Source organism: Schistocerca nitens, chromosome 7, assembly GCF_023898315.1.
Source record: "Schistocerca nitens isolate TAMUIC-IGC-003100 chromosome 7, iqSchNite1.1, whole genome shotgun sequence".
In the NCBI taxonomy this organism is placed as follows: Eukaryota; Metazoa; Arthropoda; class Insecta; order Orthoptera; family Acrididae; genus Schistocerca; species Schistocerca nitens.
The window spans coordinates 122,568,042-122,584,077 of NC_064620.1; positions in this window are offsets into that span (position 1 = coordinate 122,568,042).

Genomic DNA, 16,036 nt, shown 5'->3' on the forward strand with positions numbered 1-16,036 from the left:
GCACCTGTTTCATTTATACAGCTCGTTGCACAACACCGGTGAGGTGGCAGTAGTTGATCACACAGTCATGTAGAACTAGAGGATACGCGGCAGTGTGATCTGGGAAATTTGTCGAAGATTCAAATTCAATATGCACATCTGTAGGTCCTCACTTAATTATCTCATTCTGTTTCGAGCAGTCTATAATGATGATCAGTGAAAGCTCATTGAACTTGTGTGGACAGAGTAGACACTCTCCTCCCTCTCCTTTGACAAGTAGCACAAAACCTTGCATACACGTCATAAGCTAGACTGTCTACATATTCATTCCACCGCAGATGTAAATTGTCATATGGGTAGAATTCTGAATTCAGGTGGACTTTGGCATTTGTTAAATTGGAGTTGAACATGGTGGAATCATTTGCTATATTCCCTCTTCTATCAGTCTGAAATGCAAGTATGATGAAACTAGGTGTCTCTAGCTGCGAAGAGGTTTTAATATCCCATGTTTGTCTGCTCGCAGTCGGTAACATTAGGCACACGAAAACCTCCCACGAGCAAAATGTCAGTGACAAATATGTACCAGAATTCACGACGTTTAAAAGTTTCATACGCTCCTCATCTGATACACTGTTGTGAGGCATTTTCCATATTATCTTGCTGATTGTGATCATATTCTCCTCTCGAGCTCCTTGAATGTATGAGTTATTATCTGTCGCACTCCACACCAGAATGAGTTCCTGTTTAGCGTTCATAATAATCTGGCTCATGTTCTCAAAGTACCCCATAAGCATTTTTAGAGGCATGCATGCAGTATATCACTTGTATTCTGCAACTCATCTATCCTCCCGCATTTTCTAAACGATGCAAATCTGTGGGTAATGTAGAGATGTATGTTTTAAGGGTTGATGTTATGCCAACATTGTGTATATGGTCGATCTCAGACCCATTGAGTTCATAGCGTATCTCTTGGAACAAGAATGCTAAAGCGTTACGTGTAAGCTTGGATCCCATTGTATCACTGCCATCAGTTTTCTTGAACGACCCCTCTAGATATATGAAACTCTTGCATGGAAGCCTCAGTACGTCTTGGTGCTGGACGACAATTTTAATTTCATCATTCTTGTTAAATGTGGTTGAAGCGTAAGGTTTATGAGAAAAGTATTCCTAACGTATAATTCTCTCATCATACTCTGCTGCACTGGTTATACTGAGTGAGGACGTGATTGCGCGGTTACAAGCCAACTGATTTAAGAAACTCTTAGGTCGCAGGTGTTATCACTTTGCTGTTCGGTAGCAAAGTGACGTGCTGAGGATTGCGTGCACTTGTTGTATACCGTTCAGGAATGTATATTGCATTGGCAGGAGCCTCAACAATCTTATACCCTGTTGCAGCTGAGGGGAAGAATCCGTAAATAGTATGAGTCAGACTATCGTTGAGATAGGAGTTCGTTGCAATGTTACATTCGACTCGGATTGTACTGACGGGAAGTATGTCCACAGTCTGATACGACTTGTAAAATTTACTCAGATCCTTCTTCAAAACCTGCCCTTTTGTGAAACTCAGCAAGCACTCTATTGAACATTTCTGGTTAAAGCCAGTCATTGCATTTACAGTCCTTATTTCAGATTTAAGTGTATTAATGTTTGCACATAGTTCAATACCTTTCCAAGACTGTTTTATGACTTCGTTTAAATCATCGATATCGTATGCACCCGGTTCTATTTCCACAATGTCTTTTTCACCATTAATATCGAGATGCAGTTTGTTGTTAGTCTCAGTGATGTTTGGGATGCTGTTGTGCGTCTCCAGTTCAATCAATGCAATACTCCGTTCACCAATGTTCAAATGAATTGGCGTGAAGTAATGTGCACGCAATACAGATGATCGTTCTTTTAAGATCAAAGTGTGCGACATTTCATCTGAACATCAACTGATAAAGGATTGTTTAAAGCTCTTCTTTTTATGGTATGCTTCTTCTTCTTTGTTATCGTTAAGGGAAACATCATGCATAGATGTCAACAGAGGTGTGTATTAAAGTCCTGATAGCGCCGATAATTGACGAACACACGTCTTCTGTGAGTGAAGTATCTTGTAATTCTTCTGGTGGTTGCAGGTTACCAAATGAGTCGAAATAGTAGATGGTATAAGCATTTTTCATAACATATGATACCCAGTGGGTGCCGGGGCCTCCAGCAACATCTAAATTCATAATGCCACATTCACCAGTTTTCCACAGAGTCTTCGGTAATGTATCCCTCATAAATACACCACGGAATCTTGGAATGTTGAATTTGTTTCTAATAAACTTATGAAGATCAATATTTGTGAGTGGTCGATCTGGTAGAACCGCTAATGGGCATTTATTATTTATGAACAGACCAAGCCCTTTCCTGTATGGATCCAGTATAGTCCTTTTCCGATGGCTGCGGCTTCCATCATGCGGTTATGTATTCTTGCCTCTTCTAACTGCGCTTGGGAGTTTTGCGCGTTCTTGACTGTTAGAGCAATAGCTGCAGCACCACCAGCGAGGGACCCTACCGTCGAGAGCGCGGAGAGGCCTGGGATTAGAAATGGAAGAAAACCACCAGATGTCTTGGGTATTGGTAGAATCCGGGTGCTTTAACCGATACTCTTCTTCTTCCCGCACCTTCCTGCTTCAGTGGATACATCGCTGTCAGGATGCAGTTCTTCAGACAGCTCTGCTTCCCGCGTTTGTCCTTCTTCTTGTTTAGTGCACAACGTGCAGCATTGATAACTCGCTTGAAATTCATCACTCCTAAACCCAACTTAATTTTTCTTCGCTTGGTTTTATCAACTGCAAAAGCTGCGATGCATTGAACTATACCAATATCCTTTCTTCTCCGTATGGCCTTAGCCTTATCAGATGAAATCCTATCTGAAATGTGACGACTTGATAGGTCTTTATTTGCAGCGTATGCAATGTCATGTTCCATACACGCTTCGTTGAGCAGATTAACCCCCTTATCACCTCGTGCCAAGCGTTGCTGAAGCTTTGTCCCAGGTCCACAGTAGTTAATTCCAGGGATGTGTAAATCCACTGGCAATTTGTGTAGAATACCACCACCTCCTATAATGCGTCTTCTAGCACCATGTTATGCAACTGCAGTGGTAGTGGACTGTGCACCTCCATTACATAACAAATGTCGGCATCAATCCAGCTGTTTTGTGTAGCAGGAAAACCAAGGCATTTGATTAGTGCTTTATTTCTCCGACTTCCTACGACTCTCTCCACGAGAAACTCATCCGGTTCTGAGCTTTTCTGCAACTCCTAGGTGTAGAAGCAGCCTGCAATTTCTTCACCTTTACTATCCTTCAGTATATAAGTTCTAGGATTCGTTCTTTGCACCTTTCAAACTTTAAATCTCTCTGTTGACCATTTCGGTAGGTATGATTTCTCAAATGCCGTCTTGTGTTTTGAGATACGTACCAAATCCCCTAAATTAAATTTCTGTCTGCGTGGATACAGCATTTTAATGCGATAGTACACCGTATCCATGAGTCTATTATCACGAACGTCGATTGGTCTCATTTTTATTGTGGTATGTTTGGTTCTATTACACTGAGCAATTGTTTTGGGAGGATATCTGTCCATTTGTATGAGCTGCCAAAGTTAAAATGCATCCACATTCGATATTTTATTGTTCTGTTCAGAAACTCCGCGATACTTGCCTGCAGGTGGATGAATGTTGAGCAGTGATGTATTCCGTACCGCTGCATCACGGTCTTGAAATACCTATTGTAAAACTCCCCGCCGTGATCGGTTTGGAGGTTGTCTGGGCACCGATTCGTCCCTGTCTGTAGCAAACGCTCAAAAACATCCGCAGCGTTCCTACCCGTTTTTGTTTTAACAGGTAATGACCAGGAAAATTTGGAGTATGTATCAATAACCGTTAAAGTATATTTGAATCCATTATTCTCATGTGAATATTCCCTCATATCTACAAGATCAGCTTGCTATAAGTCATCCAAACCTTTAATCATAACATGCCTACGAGGGTATGTTTTGCTTGCTGGTTTGTGCAGTTCTCGAACTACTGTCTCCATTCTTATTCGATGATGCCTCTCTCTCTAGGCTCCGAGATTATTGAAACAACCTCATTTGAATAAGCTGTATTACCTGCAGCAGCTGATGCCACGAGCAGCCGTAGTCGATCTATTAGCTCGTTGGGGTCGCCATAGTACATATACTGCGGGATTCGATTGTTCACTGCTTTATACTATATGTTCATTGTCAATACCATTACCGCTGCTGCTGATGCTGTTGTTGTTGTTTTTCGCCTTCAAGCATTGGTTTGATAATGGTTTTATATTTCTTGATGCTCAGGATTTTCGCGATCTTACGTGCATCAGTCACGTGCAGTATTTCACGTTACGTTTCCCTATCATTAACTGAATAATTTATAGGCTTTTTGGTAGGTCTCAGGAAAATATGATTCATTAAGCCAGGTGTTCTCTTAAACTGCCAGTCACCAATTTGTATTGTGTCATCAGTTACAGTTATAGGATGCATGCACAACGTGTACGGTGTTCCCCTTCTAACGCCGAATATTTTGTCTATGTGACCAGGGGCGTGATGGATAATGAATTAGTCAATGGCAACACCATCGTTATCGTGTTTTCTTTTTGTTTTTTTTTTTGTTTTTGCTGAGAGCTGTCTGAGAGATTCAGTAACCAGCTTATAGGTCTCTCTTAGAGTTTGCTGTCGATCCATTTGGCCTAACCACAGCAACCGTAATTTCACATGAACTGCCTACAGGGCGTTGGACTAGATCCCTGCTACATTCACTTGTAACATGTATTACTCAGTGATAATTTGGAGAAAAAACTCGGGCGCTGCACGTTGTCCTTCAAGTAAAAATTAATCTTGCTGGTCCACATGCTACCAGCAGATAAGGTAACCTCAAAAAAAAAAAAAAAAAAAAAAAAAAAAAAAAAAAAAAAAAAAAATCTAGAATTGTTCTCTTGGGATTCGTATCGATTACATTGAGAGAACGTTACAGACAAGTGGATTTGTGAATTTTTCGGCCTCAAACAATTTTCGGTGTTTGCATTCATTTCGGGTCTCTATCCTGAACATATCGTCGTCTGGACACAATATTTCGGCCGTCCACTATTTATACACAGACCGTGGGTAAAACGCGCGTGCGCGAACGTAACTGCCTTCTAGCGCAAGGCACAACAACGTATCGGTGGTGAAAGCTCACGGAAACGATAAATCGGTATCAAACACTATTGACAGCTTTTGATGATCGAAACAAGGACCGTTGTTTCTCAATGTCAAACAGAACAGGGTTGCAAGTCTTACTGAAAGGATACCCGTTATCCCACTTTACAATACTGTCAGAAAGTCGGATTTCAAATGCGTCTTTCACTACACAGACTCATTACCGAGACGCAGGGTCAAATGCTTTTGTCCCATCGTAAAACATTTTATGTCTTTCAGCAAGATAATGTTCCGCCGCTGCAGACTTTTCTGGCTGAAATAAACGAGTGTGGCGATGATGCTCCAGGCAACGATCCTGGACCGTACGAATCGTTTGTCCATTACAGGCTTTGCCGGAATAGCAGGGGATCCTGTAGACCCCGGGATTTCTCAAACCCATATCATCCTTTACTGAGCCCAGCAGAGCTCTGGTCTTAGCTGTCGGACGGAATACATTTTTAATATCATTTTTTTAAAATTATTTATTATCTCCGCCCGAAAAAGGTAGTAATGCCACCGATTTGCTTGTATCCTCTGTTGGTTCCCGCGAAGGTCCAATCTGTAGAGCGCGACGAATCTGATTGTCAGTATAACCATTCTGCTTGAAAACAGCTTTTAGATGATTCTGTGGGTTCTTGCCCACTCGTCGCTAATAGGGTGCCTACGGGATGCAGCGTTCTCTGAATACTATACAATAATTGCCAGCCGGCCGCGGTGGTCTCGCGGTTCTAGGCGCGCAGTCCGGAACCGTGCGACTGCTACGGTCGCAGGTTCGAATCCTGCCTCGGGCATGGATGTGTGTGATGTCCTTAGGTTAGTTAGGTTTAAGTAGTTCTAAGTTCTAGGGGACTGATGACCACAGCAGTTGAGTCCCATAGTGCTCAGAGCCAATAATTGCAACAAATAACATTAGTAGTTTTATTTATACTAAACCGTTGACGAAACTTTGGAGATACGTCGGTGTCACAAGTAACATGCCAACATTAATAGACTTCGCTAAACAAAGTTCCTGCAGGCTGACACACGTCACTGATAATCATCGTCCGCGTTACGAAGGCTGGAAGAGCGGCGCTTATATTCACTTCTTTCAGATGTCGGCCCTGGCGCGGAGCGGTCCTATTCCGCGCACCATTGGCCAACGTTTCCTCACTTCCTTCTCTGGTTTTCTGTCGCCTGAGCTCCGGCGCCTTTTGTTACGCCAGAACGTTCTTCCCTCCCAAAGCGACGGACTGTCTTCGTGTATGGAGTGTGACCACGGCGGGGGAGAGAGGAGTGTGGGCGCCTCGACGGGACGGAAGCTGTGGCTACAGGGGACGTCAAGCTTCCGGCCACACCCCGCCATCTGGCCTGCGCTCTGGCGGAAACGCCCCCGGAAAACGACCAGAAAGGTACGCGTCCACCTTCTGCTACCATGAACCAAAGGAAGAAGCGGCGACTGCTGCGGTGTGGGCGGGTCTAGCTCCATCAGCAGGACGAGAGGAGGCGGAGGAGGCGAAAGCTCCATGGGGTCGTCCCGCGGTGTCGTGATGACACCCTCTGGCGGCTGCTGTGGTCGCGCTGTCCTCGGGATCCGTGAATCTGGGGGGAAGAGACACAGAAGGATCACCGGGAACATGACAATGGCGAAGCTGATCGTGATGTCGGCGCTGCAAGCCGTCTGGACCTTGGAGGAGATACATGCAAGCGCCAGGTCGACGGACGATCTCGCCTCGCGTGCTCCGTACGCTTCCGCTAAAAACACTGTAAAAGACAATGTCATGCAGCTCAAAGTGATACTTGCCGCCTTCCTGCGGCGCCGGATGTTGAGAAGGGTGGAGCTGGTGGAGCAGTGTGCGAAGGCGGCGGCCGTGAAGCAGTTCCGCCCGCGATGGTCCATCTCGTGGGTGCGAACGATACGAGGCGAGAAACAGTTGCATTGCTTGGTCTCTAGTGTTGACCATCTGCTGCTTGAATGGTCTGACAAAACATCCCGCTGCACCGTTTGACTGTGGATGGAACGGTGCACTAGTTATATGCTGTATGCCATTACGTTAACGTATTGTTTCAAATTCATTTCACGTGAACTGAGGGTCGTTGAGTGACACTATTACTTCAGGTAAGCTACTAGGCAAAACATCGAAGGCAACGACTGAATTGTGCTACGTGACGTTGTCGATTTCATTGGCACAGCAAAAGGAAACGTGCTCTATGAGTCAACCACAATTAACCAACAAGTGTTCCAAAAAGGTTCCTCAAAGTCTGTGTGTACACGTTGCCATGGCGATTGCGACTTAGGCCGAGCAGAGAATTGTTGTGGCGGTGTGGAATGATTTTCGGCACATGCGTGGCACTGTGACGTCATCCGTTCTATTTTGGCGTCCATACCCTGCCAAGTTCAGTGTCGGCGCGCTAACTGTTTCGTACGAACAATTCCCAGTGTCATTGGTGAAGTAACCGCAACACTTCTTTTTGCAAAGTTTTAGGGGTCAACACACGTGACTGGCCACTGTCATTCTCATCAAGAATGACATCGTTCTGCACAGCGAGGCTACGCTGACGTGCAAAGTATCGGCGCACTTCAGAATTCGTTATGCTATTCACTGAGTGAGGCCAAGGTGTGCGAATATACTGGAGCAAAATGTTCAAATGTGAATCAGCTTCCGTGGTCTGTGCAATTTTCTTATAGTTCAGCGGAAAACACTGAAGCAATTCACAATCCTGAGCATCGATGTGACAAGATGCAGCAGAAGCGTCAAAGTCTGTATCAGGGCCAATCGGAAGACGTGAAAGTGCGTCCGCATTACTATGTTGAGCCGTGGGACGATACACTGTCTCGTAATGATATTGAGTCAGCAACAAAGCCCATCTTTGCAATTTTTGGGAACCGGTTTCGTCGGATGAAACACGGACTGCAAAGGCTTTTGATCCGTTACTAAGTAGAATTTTCTGCCATACAAATAGTGGTGGTATTTGGTGACACCATACGCAATAGCCAAAGCCTCTTTCTCAATTTTTGAATATTTACACTGAGCTTTGGACAACATTTTTATGCGAAAGCAACAGGTCTGTCTTTACCACCAGTTCTGTGCGAAAGCACTGCATCGATACCGTAAGAGGAATACTACTCGTTTGTCAGGATCAAAGTGAACTAAGCATCGCTCACTGAGCGATGCATCTTTATGTTTTTGAAAAGCTACTTGGCACTCATCCGTCCAAAAAACGGGGATATTCTTGTGACGCAAGCGATGCAACGGAGCAGCGATTTGTGCAGCATTCGGTATGAACCGAATATAATAGTTCATTTTCCCTAAAATTGACTGCAATTCTGTGATATTGCGAGGAACTGGCTAATCGCGTATGGTTAACAAATGCGAGTGAATAGGATGTACACCTTGACTGTTTATGACATGACCAAGGATTAAAAAAATCGCACTTGTCCAGTCTACACTTTAGTCCTGCTTCAGATAACACACGAAACAAAGCAGATATTGCAATATAGTCTTCAGGTGTACGACTTGCTACTACAATATCGTTCAAATAGTTTGAACAGTTGGCACTAGTGCACTGAGCAGTTCCAAATAGCGTTGGAAAATGGTGGGTGCGGAAGCACTGCCAAAAGGCAAACGCAAATATTTAAACAAGCCCAAATGAGTATTTATTACACACGCTTTTTGAGATTCTTCATCGCGCGGTATTTGAAGACACGAATGGCGCAAATCAATTTTTGAAAAGTAGCACCCAGCGCCTAATTTGTCCATTATATCCTCGGGCAATGGATAAGTATCAATGACAGTTTGTGGGTTGACTATAGACTTAAAGTCAACACAAAGGCGAATGCGACCTGATGGTTTGGGGAGCAAAACCAGTGGACTTGTCCCATTGACTATCGGCGCAATAACTTCGTTGTCTCGCAATTCTTTAAGTTCAGAAGCAAATTTTGTCCCGTAATGCAATGGGAACCGTTCGGGCCCCGCAAAATTTCGGCAGAGCATTGTCTTTCAGCGTAATATATGCAACAAAATCGTTAGCTTTGCCTAAACTTTCAGAAAAGAGTTCCGGGAATTCTTTTAGCAAGCTGGGTACACTGTCTTTTGCATTGAATGTAGACACTGAAAAACACTGTCGTGAATGTTAAAGCGAAACAAATCAAAAGAGTGAGGAGCAAATATTTTCTCAAAAAATGGCTCTGAGCACTATGGGACTTAACATCTATGGTCATCAGTCCCCTAGAACTTAGAACTACTTAAACCTAACTAACCTAAGGACATCACACAACACCCCGTCATATATTTTCTCACATTTGCGTGAGTGTAGCACTGTAAAAGTCACTGTTCGCGTATGCGAGCGATACATGGTAGACAAAGTACATGTTCCGAGAACGGGAAAATTTGGAAATTTGTGGTAAGTTCTATGGGACCAAACTGCTGAGGTCATCGGTCCTTGGCTTGTTGTTGTTGTGGTCTTCAGTCCTGAGACTGGTTTGATGCAGCTCTCCATGCTACTCTATCCTGTGCAAGCTTCTTCATCTCCCAGTACCTACTGCAACCTACATCCTTCTGAATCTGCTTAGTGTATTCATCTCTTGGTCTCCCCCTACGATTTTTACCCTCCACGATGCCCTCCAATACTAAATTGGTCATCCCTTGATTCCTCAGAACATGTCCTACCAACCGATCCCTTCTTCTGGTCAAGTTGTGCCACAAACTCCTGTTCTCCCCAATCCTATTCAGTACCTCCTCATTAGTTATTTGATCTACCCATCTAATCTTCAGCATTCTTCCGTAGCACCACATTTCGAAAGCTTCTATTCTCTTCTTGTCCAAACTATTTACCGTCCATGTTTCACTTCCATACATGGCTACACTCCATACAAATACTTTCAGAAATGACTTCCTGACACTTAAATCTATACTCGATGTTAAGAAATTTCTCTTCTTCAGAAACGCTTTCCTTGCCATTGCCAGTCTACATTTTATATCCTCTCTACTACGACCATCATCGGTTATTTTGCTCCCCAAATAGCAAAACTCCTTTACTACTTTAAGTGTCTCATTTCCTAATCTAATACCCTCAACATCACCCGACTTAATTCGACTACATTCCATTATCCTCGTTTTGCTTTTGTTGACTGTCCTTGGCTTACACACTACTTAATCTAACTTACGCTAAGGACACACACCCATGTCCCAGGGAGGACTCGAACCTCCGACGGGGAGAGACGTGCAAACCGTGGCAAGGCGCCTGAGACCGCACAGCTACCCCGCGCGGCGAGAATGGGAATGTCTTGTCTATTATAAGCCGTCAGTTGCGTGCGAGTTTAAGGCAGGCGTCGGGAGCCTAATCGTTCATATGTGCGACGATTGAGCAATGTGACATAGACACCCGTTTCTAACTAAAATTTCCCACGTTTCCACAAATAAGTAGTTGAACAAAAAGTTTGTTTGACTGTCGTATCAAACCTGCACGCTTGCTAGTTGCAGACTAGGAATATACTGCGTTAATGACATGGGCCTTGTGACGCGAGTTTTGTGAGTGGGCCGAATTCTTAAGTTTGTACCACTGCAAACATACAGATTGTACATGTCCTTTCCTACCACAAGCGTAACACTGAGCTTGTTGGGAGGGGCAGTCTAGGCGTTTGCATTTGGTATAACAGCAAGGGCAAGGCTTAAATCTGTTCGCTTGTGTAGCCGCCTGTTTAGCGCACTGCTTACGAGGCATGAAAGGTTGTTTACCGGCGTGGCTAGCGCACGCCGCCGGTGCGGAATGGGGCGATCACAACTACGGGTCTCAACCCGTCAAATAGCTGGCTGCTCAAATGTATGAGTCGGTAAGGCACTTGAACCGTACTGATCTAGTATTTGCACTAGATGCTGAAATGATGGCTCGGACTATTTCAAAATTTGTTCTCTGACCTTGACATCAGGCATATTGTACACTATCACATCACGCAACATAATATCTGAATATAAACCACTGCAAGCACATTTGAATTTGCATTTCTTTGTCATACCCTGAAAATCTGTTACCCACTCGCGATATGTTTGTTCTGGCCGTTTTTTGCAATTAAAGAATTGATATCTAGCTGCTACCACATTCACTTGTTGGTCATAATAGTTTGTTAGTGATGTTACTACTTGGTCGTACGACAGTTCACTCGGAGAGGTGTTAGGAAAATTTTTTGAATGAGGCGGAACACTGCACTTCCTACCATTGATAACAGATAGGGAAGTTTCGCAGTACCTGGCGCATTGTGGGCTATGACGTAGACTTCAAACTGAGACATTCGTTGTCTTGTTCACTAAACTATCGAAAAGGTCGTATACCAGCTGAAGTAGACGGTGCTTGTTCCGGCCGATGCACAGCGTTGGCCAGTAGCTGCTGTACCATGTTGAACAGCGTAGATATTTGGTGTGCCTGAAACTGAAATAACAGCATTAGATGTGTTGCATCTAAGACATGCGGATTTGGCGCTGGAGCATAGGGCGAGACAGGTGGGGGTGGCCATTTTGGAAGACACAAATGTAACAAATAGATAAGGCAAGCAAAATAGGCAAATACATGTACAAAGAAAGTTTCTGCAACGCCTACCTGAAAACATTGATTATTAAAAACGACAAGAAACTGTTACATAAATATGCGTCCCTGCAAAGTAAAAACAAGAGAAAATTAAGCGCCTGCACATAAAAAAACAACAGATATCCATGGCCAGCAGGTACGGCTTTTTTTTCCTTGTAGACTCTTCACCAGTTATGGGGTCTAGCCCAGTCGTCGCTAAGAGGGGGCCTACGGGATGCAGCGTTCTCGGAATGCTATACAACAATTCCAACAATTAACATTAGTAGTTTTACTTCTATAAAGCCATTACCAATACTAAACTTTGGAGATATATCGGTGTCACAAGTAACATGCCAACAGTTCCTGCAAGATGACACACGTCACAGATAACTATAGTCCACGAAACGGTGCCGATCTGACCCTGAGGCCGGTAGGAGCGGCCCTTGTGTTCACTTCTTCCAGATGTCGCTCCAGGCGCGGCGCGGTCCAGTTTCGCGCACTATTGGCCGACGTTTTCTCACTGCATTCTTTTCGTCTTACAGGGGAACCTTCCCATCGCACCCCCCTCAGATTTAGTTATAAGTTGGCACAGTGGATAGGCCTTGAAAAACTGAACACAGATCAATCGAGAAAACAGGAAGAAGTTTTGTCTAACTATGAAAAAAATAAGCAAAATATACAAATTGAGTAGTCGATGTGGAACATAAGCCACATCAAGGAAAATGTGATCTGAGGATTATCAAAGTTCAGGCACTCACACAATCAACTTCGCTCTCGAAAATTCCAGGACATGTTCAGATTTGCTTCGACATATACAGGAATTGACGGTCTACACACTGAAACAATTGGAAAACGTTAAAAACATATGTTTTGACAGAGCACAGTGAAATCTGTGTCACTGTGAAACTGTTGCATTCATTTGTTGCAGTTTATGTGACAAACTCTCATGTTTTCATCACTTTCTTGGGAGTTATTATCACATCCACAAGAAAACCTAAATCGGGCAAGGTAGAAGAATCTTTATACCTATTCGCCAAGCTGCCGACAAGAAGAAGAACACAATTAAATCTGTCGCTGCACACGCCCTTCTAGATGCACCTGCAGTATTTTGTGGATGTAGACTCAATTTTAGTATTGACCTGAACGATACATTTTCACATGGTAATGGCTGGCTTACAGTTGCAATTGTTCGTGGTGGTACAGGTGTTCCAAACGTGTCTGGACTGGAAAGTTTCGTCGACAGAGACATTATTGCCTATAGAACATATCATGTCACCGAAAATGCTGTCATGTGACGCACATGCCGCCACCAGTGTCGTATAGAATATATCAGACGTGTTTTCCTGTGGAGGAATCGGTTGACCTATGACCTTGCGATCAAATGTTTTCGGTTTCCATTGAAGAGGAACGTACTTTCGTCTACTAATCGCACGGTTTTGCGGTGCGGTCGCAAAACACAGACACTAAACTTATTACAGTGAACACAGACGTCAATGAACGAACTGACAGATCATAACTTTGCGAAAATAAATAAAGTAAAATTTTCACAAGAGGGAAGACTTGAACCAAGGACCTCTCGTTCCGCAGTTGTTCACGCTAACCACGGGACCACGGGACCACGGCGCTCCTGAACTGAAAATATTCTTGATGTTGCTTATCTTGCACATGGACTACTCAGTTTGTATATTTTACTAATTTTTTCCATAGTTCCACACAACTTCTTCCTGTTTTCTCGATTGATCTGTGTTCCGTTTTTCAAGGCCTGTCCACTGTGCCAACTTATAACTAAATCTGAGGGGGGTGCGATGGGGAGGTTCCCTTGATAGTTCCGGCGCTTGTGGTTGCGCCAGAACAGATCCAGTTCTGGTGTCAAACTATCTGCGTCTGAGATGGCGTAAGCTCTTCTTACCAATGTAAAACAGGCGATCAAAAAGAAAGGAGCTGGAGGCATAATTACAGAAACCAGTACCCGTATGTTAGAAGTTTTGACACTGGCTGTTAAGACCCTTGTCCCACTGTGACACAAGACGGTGAATGCCTGTCTGAGAAAATTCCCGGAGCTGCGATGTTAACCAATTCCGCATGTACAGCTGGACGTCGTCGTCCGAGCTGAATCATTTGCCTCTCAGAGCTATTTTAAGAGGACCAAAATGGCGTAATGACAGGGAGAGAGGTCTGGACTGTATACAGGGTGGCCGAGAATATCCCATTTGAATTTCTGTAGGAGTGCAGTGTCTGTGTTGGTCATAAAAGGCTTTTCACTGTCGTGTGGCAGAATGACCCCACGGGTGAGATTTCCTGGTCGTTTTGATTTGATCGCTTGGTGAAGGGTGGTCAAGGTTTGCGAGTAACACTGGGCATTCACTGTTGTCCCGTGCTGTAGGAAGTGAATCAGAAGGGGGCCATCTTGGTCAAAGAAGATCGTCAGCGTAACCTTTCCTGCACTCGTGTGGATGGCCTTGGCTTTTTAAGATGGTGGTGGCCCTGGATGCTTCCACTGGAGACTTTGTCGATTTGATTCTGGTTCGAAGTGGTGACACCATGACTCATCTCCAGCCGCCACTCGAAACGCATTCCCTTCCCGAGCATAGCGCTGCAGATGAGAAAGATAGTGGGCCATCCGACATGCTTCCTGGTGTGGTTGAAGACTGTGGAACACCCATTGGGCACATACTTTGCGCATGTGCAGTCGTTTCTGCATGATGGTGTGAACACTCCCGTTGCTCAATCCGACCACGTCGGCTATGCTTTCACAGTCACTCGGCGGTAATGAGTGCAGCCACCAGCTGGACGATGTCATCGATAATTCAGTGTAGTGCTCCAGACCGTGCATCATCGGCTAACGACTCCCGTCCTTCCCTGAAACGCTTGTGCCGCGTCTTGACCTTTGCAAGGAACATGCAGTGTTCGCCGTACACTTGTGACAGTCGTCGATGAATGTCCGTTCCTCCAACTCCTTCCGTTGTCAGTAAACGAACAACGCCTCTTTACTCGTCTTTTGATGCCTCCATGTCACTGTTTACAACGCGACTGGCAGCGTTGGACGATTTTGATGCATGCTGCTGCTAGCTCTGTATAGTCACGTGACGTGCACGCGTACCCTCTTGCGATGGGCTGTGAACTTCCACGCTCTGGTCGAAACCACACTTCGTTACACGCGCCACGATGTTACCCTCCTGTCACCGGTTTGCGCATTCCAGACTCTGGCTCGTTTCTTTTTTAACGCCCCTTATACGTTAGGACCGTATTGTGTTGGTGCGATGGATGACAACGCGGTGCACGACGATATCGGTACGTAAGCGTGGGCTAACGATAAATACCGTGTCCTATTCTCCCATCATCCCTCCTGTAGACCAACACATCTAAAAACGGAAGTTTTCCATCCTTTTCAACTTCCATTGTGAACTTGATACTGGGACGCAGACAATTAAAATGATCTACGAAACGATGCAGAGCATCCCTCCCATTTGGCCATACCATAAACGTATCGTTGGGTACGACACTGAATGATACTTTTGTTGCTAATCATAAGTAAGGGAAAATGCTGTGTACTCGGCTGGTTAGACATGTACCTTGTGACTTGTGTTTAGGCAAGCAGCCGCTGATGGGTTCAAGTCTATGTGGGGACTCCTGTTGTCTTGAGCTCGTTGGGCAGTGAGAGCTGTGAATAGTTGCTGTTATTTTTGAAAGCTGAGTGTATCTTCTTTACGTACAACACGCTTTGCTGTCTCCCCTCGTTGTTCCGTCATAGTAAATAACCAGTCTTGCTACTTACCGTGGGGCTGTTGTATCTGTATTGTGTGCTTTGTCATTACACCCTCCAGATGCACTTAACCATGTGCCGTTTATTCTCAAAGCGCTGAAGTAACTGTAGTAACTGCTAGAGGCGTGAAGTGCCGATTGATAGTGATATGTCTGGGGTGTTGTTCAAACAATAGCTGAAGCTGGAGCTCCAGTAGTATTTGTGCCTTTGAACTACATCTTAGATTTAATAAACACAAGAAATGCATGTAACAGAGATTTAGTCGTTGATAATACGAGGCTTGGAACTTAAATAGTGGCAACTATTTATTGACAACCTATACAAAAGAGTTACATGTTTGCACCTGTTACTGTCCTTCAAAGTAGTCACCAGCGTCGTGTAGAACCCGTTGCTAGCGATGTGGAGGGCGTAGTATACCGTTAGCAGAGCCTGTTCTGTTGATGGTGCGAATGGAGCGGCCTACTGCCTGTCGAATCTCTGGAACAGTTCTGAAGTGAATGCCACGAAGTGGTTCCTTCATCTTTGGAAT